Source organism: Pseudorca crassidens, chromosome 14 (genome assembly GCF_039906515.1).
Source record: "Pseudorca crassidens isolate mPseCra1 chromosome 14, mPseCra1.hap1, whole genome shotgun sequence".
Lineage (NCBI taxonomy): Eukaryota > Metazoa > Chordata > Mammalia > Artiodactyla > Delphinidae > Pseudorca > Pseudorca crassidens.
In genome coordinates, this window is record NC_090309.1 from 30,988,120 (window position 1) to 31,002,787 (window position 14,668).

At 41.3% G+C, this 14,668-nt stretch overlaps 1 protein-coding gene across 9 annotated transcripts in view; it reads right to left on the reverse strand.

The window, feature by feature from the left end:
• The window catches only part of ZNF638 (zinc finger protein 638), an 83,623-nt gene extending 83,004 nt beyond the window's left edge, over positions 1-619 (reverse strand). For 5 of the 9 annotated variants that reach the window (XM_067704766.1, XM_067704765.1, XM_067704768.1 and 2 more), the window contains exon 1: positions 464-611. The gene's annotated coding sequence lies outside the window, so the exon portion shown is untranslated. Of the gene's footprint in view, positions 1-463 lie in introns of all 9 variants that reach the window. The other 4 variants (XM_067704770.1, XM_067704769.1, XM_067704764.1 and 1 more) reach the window with 3 other exon arrangements.
• Positions 620-14,668: the final 14,049 nt, after the last annotated feature.

Genomic DNA, 14,668 nt, shown 5'->3' on the forward strand with positions numbered 1-14,668 from the left:
TCCACCGCCTCTCTTCCAGGCCCGACGGGAATGGTTACTCCCTCCGCGACGCTCCCTCACCACCGCTTCCTCCGTCTGTCAGGCCTGGTGCGCTCTCGGCAGGCCCTCCGCGGATGGGGAAGGGGCCGCCACGGCCTTGCCGAAGGGCTGTTTTCGTTCCTCCGCCCAGTGCAAACGGCGTCAGGCGGCTCTTCCTGAAGTAGGGTCCTAGCACGGGCCCCGACCCGGCCCTCCGGGGGCAGTGCGGTGAAACGACGCGGTGGAGAGGCAGCCGAGCTCCCTTCCCATCCCGGGGGTCCCCCAACCTCCTCCCGCCCCCGCCGTCAGCCCGCCGCCATTTTGTGCGCAGCCGCTGCGACACAGATACAATAGTCGGCCCGGATTGCAAAGGAAAGGCTCAGGACCCCCACGCTACGGACTCCCGCCTTCCAGCCCCCTGCTCCCCACAAGGCAGCCGTCCTACCTATGCCTACCCGACTAACAGCCGGATCCCATTTGCGCCCCACACAGTTTAGACTCAGCCTCCAGTCTCGACGCCGAAGAAGCTACCGCCTCCAAAGAGCCGCACGCATGCGCGCCGGTCGAGCCTTTGCGAGCCCTCAGCTGCTCGCGGCGCCTGCGTACCGCCGGCACCGCGCTCGCCCGGAGGCACGAGAAAGGGGCAGGAGGAACTCGGTTCCGGAAGGGGGCGCTCTCTCGTGTGGCGTTCCAGGCCTCCCCGGCAAAACTCGGGCACCGGTATCGGTGCCTCTGCCTGTTATGTGCCTGTCCTCTATTGTCCTGTTCAAATCATGCGCATATGTGAGACCTGCATTGTCTCACCTCCATGAAGTCTTCCCTGATCATTTTTGCCTTCAATAATACATTAAAATACATGGTATTCATCTGGCATTGGATATCGTAATGCTTTGTATGATTAAGATTTCACCTGCCTTTATCCTTTAAACATAGATATAGAAATACTTAATATTTCAATATCAAATCAATAGATATAAATTTACAATGATGCGAGGTATATCATAGCCACTGAACACGTCAAGAAATTTGAATTCAATTAAAGCTAATTGAGCTAAAAGCTTAACACCTGGAAAATCCTTTGAGTCGTTTCGTAATAAAAATACCTACCTAATGTGATAGATATTTTTTACCTTTATTTTACCGATTAAAAACCTTGAGTTAAGAGACTTTGAGTAACTTCTCAAAGTACCTCTACTACACCAACAAAACAATTCAATCATTGGGCAAAATCTGGTAGAATTCACAAGTCCTGCCCCTTGGATACCATGCAATTCACATCACCTGCGAGCAACTGCTAGTTGTGATGCAACACAAGTAGATGCATTTCTTTTATTCACATTAAGCATAGAAAAGGCTGAAAGAAAAGTCTTTTATAAAATAATCTTACCGGATTTTCTTTTCAAACTTAAAGTCCTGATAGAGGCAACAAGCCAAAAACAACAAAGAAAAAGCCAAGAAGCTCTCCCCAAACTCCAAATAACCAATGTTAAAGTGTGATTATTTCCTTCCATATATTTCTTTATATTCATACAAACATACCCAACCGTGTTAATTGCATGTAATGGGAAATGTTCTTCATTCTTTTTTTCCCAAAGGTTTACACATTGGCCTGCTATTTACTTTCCTGATTACTGACATTTCTCCAAGTAAATCATATAAATCCTCTTTTTTTAATAGTTGCATAAGACTCACAGCATGACTCTATCATCAATTCTTCAACCTGCTGAACACTAAAGTTGTTTTCAGTCTTTTTGATACTTACAAACATTGTTTTATACAAACAGCCTTACCAACTAATATTTTTATTTCCAAAGGCAAGTGAGACACCTAGATTAAAGGACATGGATAGACAGATATTTAATTTTACTAGATATTGACAGAATACTTTCCAAAAAGCTTATACAAATTCCCACTGTCACTAAATATGTAAAAGAATGACCATTTCTCCACAACCTTACTTCTTTTTCTAAACTGACGTAGTTTAAAAATCAATGACCTGTCTGCTTTCTAAGTTTGGTAGAATTCATCTTTGAAATATCTCTTCTGGTGCTTACTCTAGGGGCTGTTCTTGAACAACTTTCTCTAGATTTTTTTTTTTTTTTTTTTTGCGGTACGTGGGCCTCTCACTGTTGTGGCCTCTACCGTTGCGGAGCACAGGCTCCGGACGCGCAGGCTCAGCGGCCATGGCTCACGGGCCCAGCCGCTCCGCGGCATGTTGGATCTTCCCGGACCGGGGCACGAACCCGTGTCCCCTGCATCGGCAGGAGGACTCTCAACCACTGCGCCACCAGGGAAGCCCTCTCTAGATATTTTATGATATATAATTTGATTACAATTTTTCTCTCTCCTCCACAATCATTCCTATAATTTACATTCTCCCAGAAAAGCATCCATTTCACCTAGGTTTTCTAATTCATTTCCCTAGAGTTGGGCAAACTAATTCATTTCCTTTATGCTTCCCCCTTACATGGCTTTATTTCTATAGCACATATCACCTTCTAACATACCATATAGTTTATCTCTTATTATTTCTTATCTAGCTCCCTCCACTAAAACATGAGCTCTATGTTAGGGATATTTGTCTGTTTTCTTCACTGCTTTATCTCTAATACCTAGAACGATACCTGGCACACAGTAGAAAATCAGTGTATATTTGATGTAAGGGTGAATGACCCTGATGGGTAAAAAAAAAAAACCTTTAATATTCTTTGCTGGTATTTCTAATGAGCTGATTGTCTCTTTTTTTATCAGGAGATGGTGCTTGTATATAAGGAATATAACCCTTTGTCAAATATGTTGCAATTGGTTTCTCCACATTGATATTTTGTTTCTGAGTGTCTTTTGCCATTATAAAATTTAAATGCAATCAAACTTGTCATCTATTCCTTTATGACTTCTAAATGGTGTGGGTTTTTGTTTTGTTTGTTTCTGGTCTAAGAAGGCTCATCTCACCCCCTCCAGAAGCATATACACCCGGAAATTATACAAAAATTCTTCTACAATTTCTATATTTTTGCTTACAATTTTATAACTTTATTTTTTACAGTTAGATATTCAATTAATTTAAGATGTATTCTTTTTGTGACATGAAGTAGCAACCTAACTTTGTTTTCTTCCAAATGTATTAGATCCATCATGAAGCTTCCAGATATTAAATAAACAAACCACCATTTTCCCCCTTCACTGAAATGCTCCTTGCCCTTAAAAAACAACCACAAATTATTAAATTCCTGTATATAAAAATGGATTTAAAAAAATGGATTTATGGACTCTCTAGTCTATCCTACCAATATATTTGTCTACCTATGGGCCAGTACCATTTGTTCATTCATTAACTGATCCAACAAATATAACTCGAGGGCCTACTCTATGCCAGAAACCCTTCTGGGTACCAAACGGTCAGTGGCAAACCAGACAGCAATGCTAACTCCTGCCCTCATGACACCTACAGCCTTGATTGGGGTGACAGACAATAAACAAGTAAGTATGTAGTATGTCAGATGGTGTTAAGTGCTATGGATAAAAACAAGCATAGGGATCAGGACATAGGGAACCAGGAGGCGACAGAAGCTATAATTTAAATAGGATGTTCAAGGAGGACTTCCGGGAAGATGGCAGAAGAGTAAGACGCGGAGATCACCTTCCCCCCCACAGGTACACCAGAAATACACCTACACGTGGAACAACTCCTACAGAACACCTACTGAACACTGGCAGAAGACCTCAGACCTCCCAAAAGGCAAGAAACCCCCCACGTACCTGGGTAGGGGAAAAGAAAAAAGAATAAACAGAGACAAAAGGATAGGGACGGGACCCGCACCAGTGGGAGGGAGCTGTGAAGAAGGAAAGGTTTCCACACACTAGGAAGCCCCTTCGCGGGCGGAGACTGCGGGTGGCGGAGGGGGAAAGCTTCGGCGCCGCAGAGGAGAGCACAGCAACAGCGGTGCGGAGGACAAAGCGCGGAGATTCCCGCAGAGGATCGCTGCCAACCGGCACTAACCAGCCCGAGAGGCTTGTCTGCTCCCCCGCCGGTGCGGGCGGGGCTGGGAGCTGAGGCTTGGGCTTCGGTCGGAGCGCAGGGAGAGGGCTGCGGTTGGCGGCGTAAACACAGCCTGCAGTGGGTTAGTGCGCCACGGCTGGCCGGGAGGGAGTCCGGACCTGCTGAAGAGGCAAGAGACTTCTTCCCTCTTTGTTTCCTGGTGCGTGAGGAGAGGGGATTAAGAGCGCTGCTTAAAGGAGCTCCAGAGAAGGGCGCGAGCCACGGCTAACATGGCGGCATGAGACGCTAAGGCTGCTGCTGCCGCCACCAAGAAGCCTGTGTGCGAGCACAGGTCACTATCCACACCCCCCTTCCGGGGAGCTTGTGCAGCCCGCCACTGCCTGGGTCCCGGGACCCAGGGACAACTCCCCCTGGAGAACGCACGGGGCGCCTCAGAGTGGTGCAACGTCATGCCGGCTTCTGCCGCCGCAGGCCCGCCCCGCACTCCGTGCCCCTCCCTGCCCCTGGCCTGAGTGAGCCAGAGCCCCCGAATCAGCGGCTCCTTTAACCCCGTCCTGTCTGAGCGAAGAACAGACGCCCTCCTGTGACCTACACGCAGTGGCGGGGCCAAATCCAAAGCTGAACCCCGAGAGCTGTGAGAACAAAGAAGAGAAAGGGAAATCTCTCCCAGCAGCCTCAGGAGCAGCGGATTAAAGCTCCACAATCAACTTGATGTACCCTGCATCTGTGGAATACATGAATAGACAACCAATCATCCCAAATTAAGGAGGTGGACTTTGAGAGCAAGATTTATGATTTTTTCCCCTTTTCCTCTTTTTGTGTGTATGTGTATGCTTCTGTGTGAGATTTTGTCTGTATAGCTTTGCTTCCACCATTTGTCCGAGGGTTCTATCCGTCCGTTTTTTTCTCTTAATTATTTTTTTATTTTAATAACTTTATTATATTTTATCTTACTTTATTTTATTTTACTTTACAACCTAACCTTGCACCTAAAGCAATTAGAGAAAGAAGAACAAAAAAACCCCAAAGTTAGCAGAAGGAAAGAAATCATAAAAATCAGATCAGAAATAAATGAAAAAGAAATGAAGGAAACGATAGCAAAGATCAATAAAACTAAAAGCTGGTTCTTTGAGAAGATAAACAAAATTGATAAACCATTAGCCAGACGCATCAAGAAAGAAAGGGAGAAGACTCAAATCAATAGAATTAGAAATGAAAAAGGAGAAGTAACAACTAACACTGCAGAAATACAAACGATCATGAGAGATTACTATAAGCAACTTTATGCCAATAAAGTTGTCCAATAAATGGACAACCTGGAAGAAATGGACAAATTCTTAGAAAGGCACAACCTGCCAAGACTGAATCAGGAAGAAACAGAAAATATGAACAGGGCTTCCCTGGTGGCGCAGTGGTTGAGAGTCCGCCTGCCGATGCAGGGGACACAGGTTTGTGCCCCGGTCCGGCAAGATCCCACATGCTGCGGAGCGGCTGGGCCCATGAGCCACGGCCGCTGAGCCTGCGCATCCGGAGCCTGTGCTCCGCAACGGGAGAGCACAACAGTGAGAGGCCCGCGTACTGCAAAAAAAAAAAAAAAAAAAAAAATATGAACACACCAATCACAAGCACTGAAATTGAAACTGTGATTTAAAATCTTCCAACAAACAAAAGCCCAGGACCAGATGGCTTCACAGGCGAATTCTATCAAACATTTAGAGAAGAGCTAACACCTATCCTTCTCAAACTCTTCCAAAATACAGCAGAGGGAGGAACACTCCCAAACTCATTCTACGAGGCCACCAGTACCCTGATACCAAAACCAGACAAGGATGTCACAAAGAAAGAAAACTACAGGCCAATATCACTGATGAACATAGATGCAAAAATCCTCAACAAAATACTAGCAAACAGAATCCAACAGCACATTAAATGGATCATACACCATGATCAAGTAGGGTTTATTCCAAGAATGCAAGGATTCTTCAATATATGCAAATCAATCAACGTGATACACCATACTAACAAATTGAAGGAGAAAAACCATATGATCATCTGAATAGATGCAGAGAAAGCTTTCAACAAATTTCAACACCCATTTATGATAAAAACCCTGCAGAAAGTAGGCATAGAGGGAACTTTCCTCAACATAATAAAGGCCATATATGACAAACCCACAGCCAACATCGTCCTCAATGGTGAAAAACTGAAAGCATTTCCACTAAGATCAGGAACAAGACAAGGTTGCCCACTCTCACCATGCTTATTCAACATAGTTTTGGAAGTTTTAGCCACAGCAATCAGAGAAGAAAAGGAAATAAAAGGAATCCAAATCGGAAAAGAAGAAGTAAAGCTGTCACTGTTTGCAGATGACATGATACTATACATAGAAAATACTAAAGATGCTACCAGAAAACTACTAGGGCTAATCAATGAATTCGGTAAAGTAGCAGGATACAAAATTAATGCACAGAAATCTCTGGCATTCCTATACACTAATGATGAAAAATCTGAAAGTGAAATCAAGAAAACACTCCCATTTACCACTGCAACAAAAAGAATAAAATATCTAGGAATAAACCTACCTAAGGAGACAAAAGACCTGTATGCCGAAAATTATAAGACACTGATGAAAGAAATTAAAGATGATACAAATAGATGGACAGATATACCATGTTCTTGGATTGGAAGAATCAACATTGTGAAAATGACTCTACTACCCAAAGCAATCTACAGATTCAATGCAATCCCTATCAAACTACCGCTGGCTGTTTTCACAGAACTAGAACAAAAATTTTCACCATTTGTATGGAAACACAAAAGACCCCGAATAGCCAAAGCAATCTTGAGAACGAAAAATGGAGCTGGAGGAATCAGGCTCCCTGACTTCAGACTATACTACAAAGCTACAGTAATCAAGACAGTATGGTACTGGCACAAAAACAGAAAGATAGATCAATGGAACAGGATAGAAAGCCCAGAGATAAACCCACGCACATATGGTTACCTTATCTTTGATAAAGGAGGCAGGAATGTACAGTGGAGAAAGGACAGCCTCTTCAATAAATGGTGCTGGGAAAACTGGACAGGTACACATAAAAGTATGAGATTAGATCACTCCCTAACACCATACACAAAAGTAAGCTCAAAATGGATTAAAGACCTAAATGTAAGGCCAGAAACTATCAAACTCTTAGAGGAAAACATAGGCAGGACACTCTATGACATAAATCACAGCAAGATCCTTTTTGACCCACCTCCTAGAGAAATGGAAATAAAAACATAAATAAACAAATGGGACCTAATGAAACTTCAAAGCTTTTGCACAGCAAAGGAAACCATAAACAAGACCAAAAGACAACCCTCAGAATGGGAGAAAATATTTGCAAATGAAGCAACTGACAAAGGATTAATCTCCAAAATTTATAAGCAGCTCATGCATCTTAATAACAAAAACACAAACAACCCAATCCAAAAATGGGCAGAAGACCTAAATAGACATTTCTCCAAAGAAGATATACAGACTGCCAAAAAACACATGAAAGAATGCTCAACATCACTAATCATTAGAGAAATACAAGTCAAAACTACAATGAGATATCATCTCACACCAGTCAGAATGGCCATCATCAAAAAATTCAGAAACAATAAATGCTGGAGAGGGTGTGGAGAAAAGGGAACCCTCTTGCACTGTTGGTGGGAATGTAAATTGATACAGCCACTGTGGAGAACAGTATGGAGGTTCCTTAAAAAACTACAAATAGAACTACCATATAACCCAGCAATCCCACTACTGGGCATATACCCTGAGAAAACCATAATTCAAAAAGAGTCACGTACCAAAATGTTCATTGCAGCTCTATTTACAATAGTCCGGAGATGGAAACAACCTAAGTGTCCATCACTGGATGAATGGATAAAGAAGATGTGGCACATATATACAATGGAATATTACTCAGCCATAAAAAGAAACGAAACTGAGCTATTTGTAATGAGGTGGATAGACCTAGAGTCTGTCAGAGTGAAGTAAGTCAGAAAGAGAGAGACAAATACTGTATGCTAACACATATATACGGAATTTAAGAAAAAAAAATATCATGAAGAACCTAGGGGTAAAACAGGAGTAAAGACACAGACCTACTAGAGAATGGACTTGAGGATATGGGGAGGGGGAAGGGTAAGCTGTGACAAAGCGCGAGAGAGGAATGGACATATATACACTACCAAACGTAAGGCAGATAGCTAGTGGGAAGCAGCCGCATAGAACAGGGAGATCAGCTCGGTGCTTTGTGACCGCCTGGAGGGGTGGGATAGGGAGGGTGGGAGGGAGGGAGACGCAAGAGGGAAGAGATATGGGAACATATGTATATATATAACTGATTCATTTTGTTGTAAAGCAGAAACTAACACACCATTGTAAAGCAATTATACTCCAATAAAGATGTTAAAAAAATAAATAAAAATAAAAACCAGTAAATAAATAAATAGGATGGTCAAGAAAGGCATCACTAAGAAGGCAGCATGTGAGCAGAAATCTGAATGAAGTGTGGGAATAAGCAGTAGAGATATCCAGGAGGAAGGGTATTACAGGCAGAGTAAATGTAAAACACAAAAGCACTGAGGTGAACGCCAGCTTGGCATATTTGAGAAACAGCAAGAAAGCCAGTAAGGCTGCAACAGCATGAGTAAGAGGAGACAGAGGAGGTAAGTGGAGGGGAACAGGGAATACTTACAGGTTGTATTAGTCAGCTTGAGCTGCCATAACAAAATACCACTGGCTGGGTGGCTTAAACCACAGGAACTTATTTTCTTACAGTTTTGGGGGCTGAAAGTCCAAATCAAGGTGTGGACAGGTTTGGTTTCTCCTCAGCCTTCTCTCCTTGGCAGCTGGCCACCTTCTTGCCACGACCTCATGTGGGCTTTTCTGTATGCCTACACATCCCAGGTGTCTCTCCCTCTTCTTATAAGGACACCAGTCATATTGAATTAGGGCCCACCCATATGATCTCATTTAACTGTAATCACTTCTTTAAAGGAAAATAAAGGAAGTAAGGGAAAATGATGAAGCAGGGGCTGGGTAATGCTTTCAATAAGGTAATCAGAGAAGTCCTCCCTGGTGAGGTGACAGCTAAGCAGAGATATAAAGGAAGGGAGGAGGAAAGTCACACAGAGATCTGGAAGAAGAGCTTTCCAATAGAGGACACATCAAGTGCAAAGCCCTGGGACCAGAGCATGTTGGGTGTGTTTGAGGAATAACATGAATGCCAGCTCAGCTGAGGTGAAGTGGTGTAAAGAAAGGACAAGTTGAGGTAGCAAGGAACCCGATAATGCAAAGGCTTATAAACCCCTTACGGCAATATAGAACACTGAATAAAACCCTAGATTAGCAATCAAAAGAGTTACCTTTCTAGTCTCTGCTCTGATACTAATCTCACTGGATTTCAACTTCTTATAAGGGAGGGGACTAGATTAGCTTGCCTATAAGATGTGAGCCTGGAAATCTGTAAACTGAAAGATGCTCACCAATATTCATGGCATTCCAAAGCAAAATATATGTTTACCCTTAGAGTCTACTGTATTCATGCTTTTATGCCAAGCTTTTATGTCATCTAGTCTCTTTGGACCACTTACAGAATTTCTCATTCCCATCTAAAAATGTCAATTTTCTTAACAGAAAAAAATGTATCCTACTCCACATCTTCTCACCATTACTCTATTTTACAATTCCCCATCCTGTACTTTTACCCACTCTGTTTTCTGATTGGCCAGACAAGTCCTGAGCAGCTCTATCCAAAGCTCAGCTTCTGCCTGTTCAGCATAGCCACAGCTCAATGCCTGAACGTATTAGAAAAAGAATAGTCATCACAAACTGTTTCCTGTGATTTGTTAACATAAATGGGGCTTTGTTTCAATGACATAAAGAATCTCATCACCATTTCATCTCAATTGCAACTGTCCTAATAAACAGGATTTGGGGGCAACCATTGCCTTCCTTCTGTCTTTAGAGTCCAAATCTAATGACTGGATAGACACAGGGCCATGATGAAAGTTTGAGAAATCCCACAACATTTCATGTCCTGCAATAGAACATAAACGTCGAGAATACTTAGTTCTGATACTTTAATTTTGCAGCATTCACGCCAGACTATAAGGTGTAACATATATAGAATTTTAGAAACTAACTCAAGAAAACAAGCAGTTGAGACTTCCCTGATGGCACATTGGATAAGACTCCGTGCTCCCAATGCAGGGGGCCTGGGTTCAAATCCCTGGTCAGGGAACTAGATCCCACATGCATGCTGCAACAAAGGAGCTGGCGAGCCACAACTAAGGAGCCCTCCTGCCACAACTAAGACCTGGTGCAACCAAATAAATAAATATTTAAAAAAAAAAAAAGCAGTTATTTTTCTGAGTTTTTGTCAAGGCTAGTGCAATGGTGACCAGAAATCTGTTTGCCTCTTCTTGTTAAGGTGGTTTCTAAACCTGTCCACAAATTCTTTGATAATTTCACTTCACAAGGTGGAGCCTAATTCCACTTCCTCTGAATGTAGGTCAGACTTAGAAGATTGTTTTTAATGAATACAATGTGGTGCAAGTGATGCTATGTGACTTCCAAGGCTAGGTCATGAAAAGGGTAGCCTCTGACTGACCCTCCCTTCTCTCCCTTGGATTACTCACACCAGGGAACGCCAGCTGCTATGTCATGAGGACATCCAAACAGCCTTTGAGAAGCCCATAAGGAGAGAAATTAAAGCCTCCAGCCAACAACTACCACCAAATTGGCGGCCATTTCATTGAGCCACTTGGGAGACAGAACCTCCAGCCTCAGTGAAGCATAAATGACTGCAGCTTAAATCAACATCCTGAAAGCAATCTCATGACGGACTCTAAGGAGGAACTACCCAGTTATGAATTCCTTATCCATGGAAATGGTAAGGATAAAAAAGTATAGTTTGGGGACTTCCCTGGTGGTCCAGCAGGTAAGACTAAAAGCTCCCTATGCAGGGATCCCCGGGTTGATCCCTGGTCAGAGAACTAGATCCCATATGTATGCCGCAACTAAGAGTTCGCATGCCGCAACTAAGAAGTCCACGTGTCGCAACACATGCCACAACTAAGAAGCCTGCACGCTGCAACTAAGATCCTGCGTGCTGCAACGAAGACCCAGGCAGCCAAAAATAAATAAATAAAATAGTTTTTAAAAAGTATATTTTTGTTTTGCGCCATTAGGTTTTAGGGTAATTTTTTACGTAGCTGTACATAACTAATGCATTTGTTATCTGAAGAGTAGGGTCTCAATTCATTAAAAATACAAATCAAAAGCATGATATATCAATCAGTGAACAAAGACCTGGGATTTAGAAACACTAGAATTTTGACTTGAACTCTAATTTAAGTGATAACAATAGTTTCCACAAGCATAAAATGAGAATAATCCTTTCCCTTCAGGATTTTCATCTTATGAATTCCTTACCCCTATACATTCTGTGTAGAGTCTACATACCAGCTACAAAAGCAATTCCAGAAAAAGATCCACTTCGAGTGGAAGCATGAAGAGTTCTATAGACATACTCCCCAGTGAACCAAACATACTGGTGAAAATTATTTTTAAAAAACAATCATTTAAAGTGTCTGTAAATTGTCCTAAGTTTAGACGCCAAATGCAGAAATATTTATTTAAGAAAATCTACTAAATTTTGATAAGAAGTGAGCGTTTGTGGCAGTTTACCCATGGCCCACTCACTTGCCACTCCCACCAATCTCAGTGTGATGGAAGCTCTACTCCAGTTGCTACTGATAAGAGGATGGGGCTTCCTCTTCCCCTAACTCCCAAGGGATATGGCATCCCCCCCATCAAGAAGGATGGGCCACCAACATTTCTGTTCCTTCCCAGCTCTGTGTTATAGAGGCTAAATTTCAGGCAAGTGCAGCACAGAGGTTTAGGGCTCCCTTCTTAAGCCCAGAACACACTCATAAATTGGAGGCCCAATCCCAGATGAAGCAGGCCAAAAATACGGTGGCCCTAATTGCCCTTGTCCCAGTCTGTTGGTAAGACAGAGATTTTACTCCAGGAGAGGCAAGCCAAGAAGACCAGAGGCTACTGCCCCCACTCAAAGTCCTGTTCATAAGCAAAGTTGTCATTCCAAAAGAAGTGGGCCACTGTCCCCAACACCTGCTCTGGAGCAGTGGCTCAGAGATTTTGCCTAGGGAGGAAGGCAGTCATAACAACAGAGAGCTCTTAAGCTCTCCTCAGAGGAAATGACTTTATTTAATACAGTGTAGGGAACTTCAAACCTACACTGGCAATCTCAGAAATAATGGAGAAATTGGGTAAGAAATTAGGAGGAAGGCTGATAGCTTCATAATATCAGCAAGTTAAACTGGCAGATCAGCAAGTTTAACAGAGAGAACCAGGGAAAGAAAAAGTTAAAATAGCCTCCTGGGGACAGAAGACATGTCAGAGACTAGTCTCAAAAAGTACACCAGCCAAGGAGCCCAAATTGAATTGGACCAGATTATGAAGAAATTTATGTCTGAAACAATACAGAAATCAGCCTAAAAGCTGGATGTGATACCAACAGAGGCAGACAGCTTAACAGAGAGATCAGGGAAAGAGACAGTCAAAGAGAGCACTGCTAAAACACTGTCATCCCAGAGCAACTTGTGCACATTGAAGGCTATAATCTCTAAGGAGCAAGTACAGAGTCTGCACACTGCAGGGGCAACAGACTTCACTAAAAAGTTAAGTCACTAAACAAATAAATAAAGAACAACAAACAAGTCCCAGGGGAGAGGGATAATCAGTATCAGATTTGCTACAATATATTACCTTAAGTGTCCAGTTTTCAACAACAAAAAATTACAAGACATACAAAGAAACAGAATGTGTGACTGACTCATACATAGGAAAATAGATAGGCAACAGAAACTGGCTGTGAGAGGGTCCAGATATTGGATTTAACAGACAAAGATTTCATAATAACCATTATAAACATATTGAAAGAGCTAAAGAAAACCATGCTAGAAGAAGTAGACAAAGGTATGACAACATTGCAACAAATAGAGAATGTCAATAAAGAGAGAGAAGTAATTTTTAAAAAGAACTACATGAACATTGTGGAGGTAAAAAAGTACAATAACTAAAATGACAAGTTCACTAGAGGGGCTTAACAATAGGTTTGAACTAACAAAAGAAAGAATCGGCTCTCTTGAAGATAGACCAATGGTAATTATGCAACCCAAAGAACAGAGGGAAAAAAAGAATGAAGAAAAGTTAACAGAGCTTCAGAGAAATGCTGGATACCAGTAAGTGCACCAACATATGCATAATGTAAGTACCAGAAGAGGAAAGATGAGACAGAGAAAAGAGCAGAAAAAAAAAATTGAAGACATAATGTCCAAGTGCTTTCCAAATTTGATGAAAAACATTATTCTACACGTACATGAAGCTCGACCAAGTCATGTAAACACAAACATATCCACACACAAACATATCATAGTAAAAATGTTGAAAGACAAAAAGAATTTTGAAAGCAGCAGTACAAAAACAATTCATCGCATACTGATTTCTCATCAGAAACAATGGGGGCCAAAAGGCACTGGAATGACATATTCAAAGTATTAAAGGAAAAAAATTGTCAACCAAGAATCTTCTATCCAGCAAATCTTTCAAAAATGAAAGTGAAATAAAGACATTCCAAACAAACAAAAACTGAGAATTTGTTGCAAGAAGACCTATCTTACAAGAAATGCGAAATGAAGTTATTAAGGTGGAAAACAAGAGACTGCAGACAGTAATTCAAATCCTTATGAAAAAGCAAAGATACCAGTAAAGGTAATTATGAAAGACAATATAAATGCCTATTTATTCTTCTTTCTTCTCTTAAGTGGTTTAAAAATCAACTTTTAAAACAACAGGTATATAATTGTTTTGTTGGCCTACAACACATAGAAATGTAATCTATTTGACAATAATAGAAGGAAGTGAATGGAAGCAAATTTGTATTTCAGTAAGGTAATGACACCAGGTGGTAACTTGAAAACACAGGAACAAATGAGGAGAACCAAAAATGGTAAATAAGAAGATTACTATAACAAACTCCATAAATATATACTTGCTGTCCTTTCTTCTCTCAGCTTCCCTAAAAGACATAAAATTATATAAAATAATACTTATAGCAATATATTTTGGGGTTTGTAACATATATAAAGTAATGTTATTTTAAAAGCACCAAAAAGGGGAAGAGGCACTAGAGCTACACAAGAGTGATGCTTTTAAATAACACTACAAATAAGTCAGTATAAATCTGAATGGATTCTGAAAAGTTAAAATGTACATGGTAAACCCTAGAGCAACAACTAAGAAAATAATTCAAAAATATATATATAATGAAAAAATTATTAAAAGAATTAAGATATTACAGTAGGAAAACATCCACATAATACAAAAGAAAGCAATAAAGGAGGGAAATAGTTATGAGACTAACAGAAAATTAAAAGTAAAACAGCAGACATAAATCCAAACACATAAATAATAACATTGTATGTGAATGGATTAAAGAATCCAATCAAAAGGCAGAGATCATCAAAATAGATAAAAATATATCTCCAAATATATTTTGTCTATGGGACACACACTTTAGACTCAAAGAT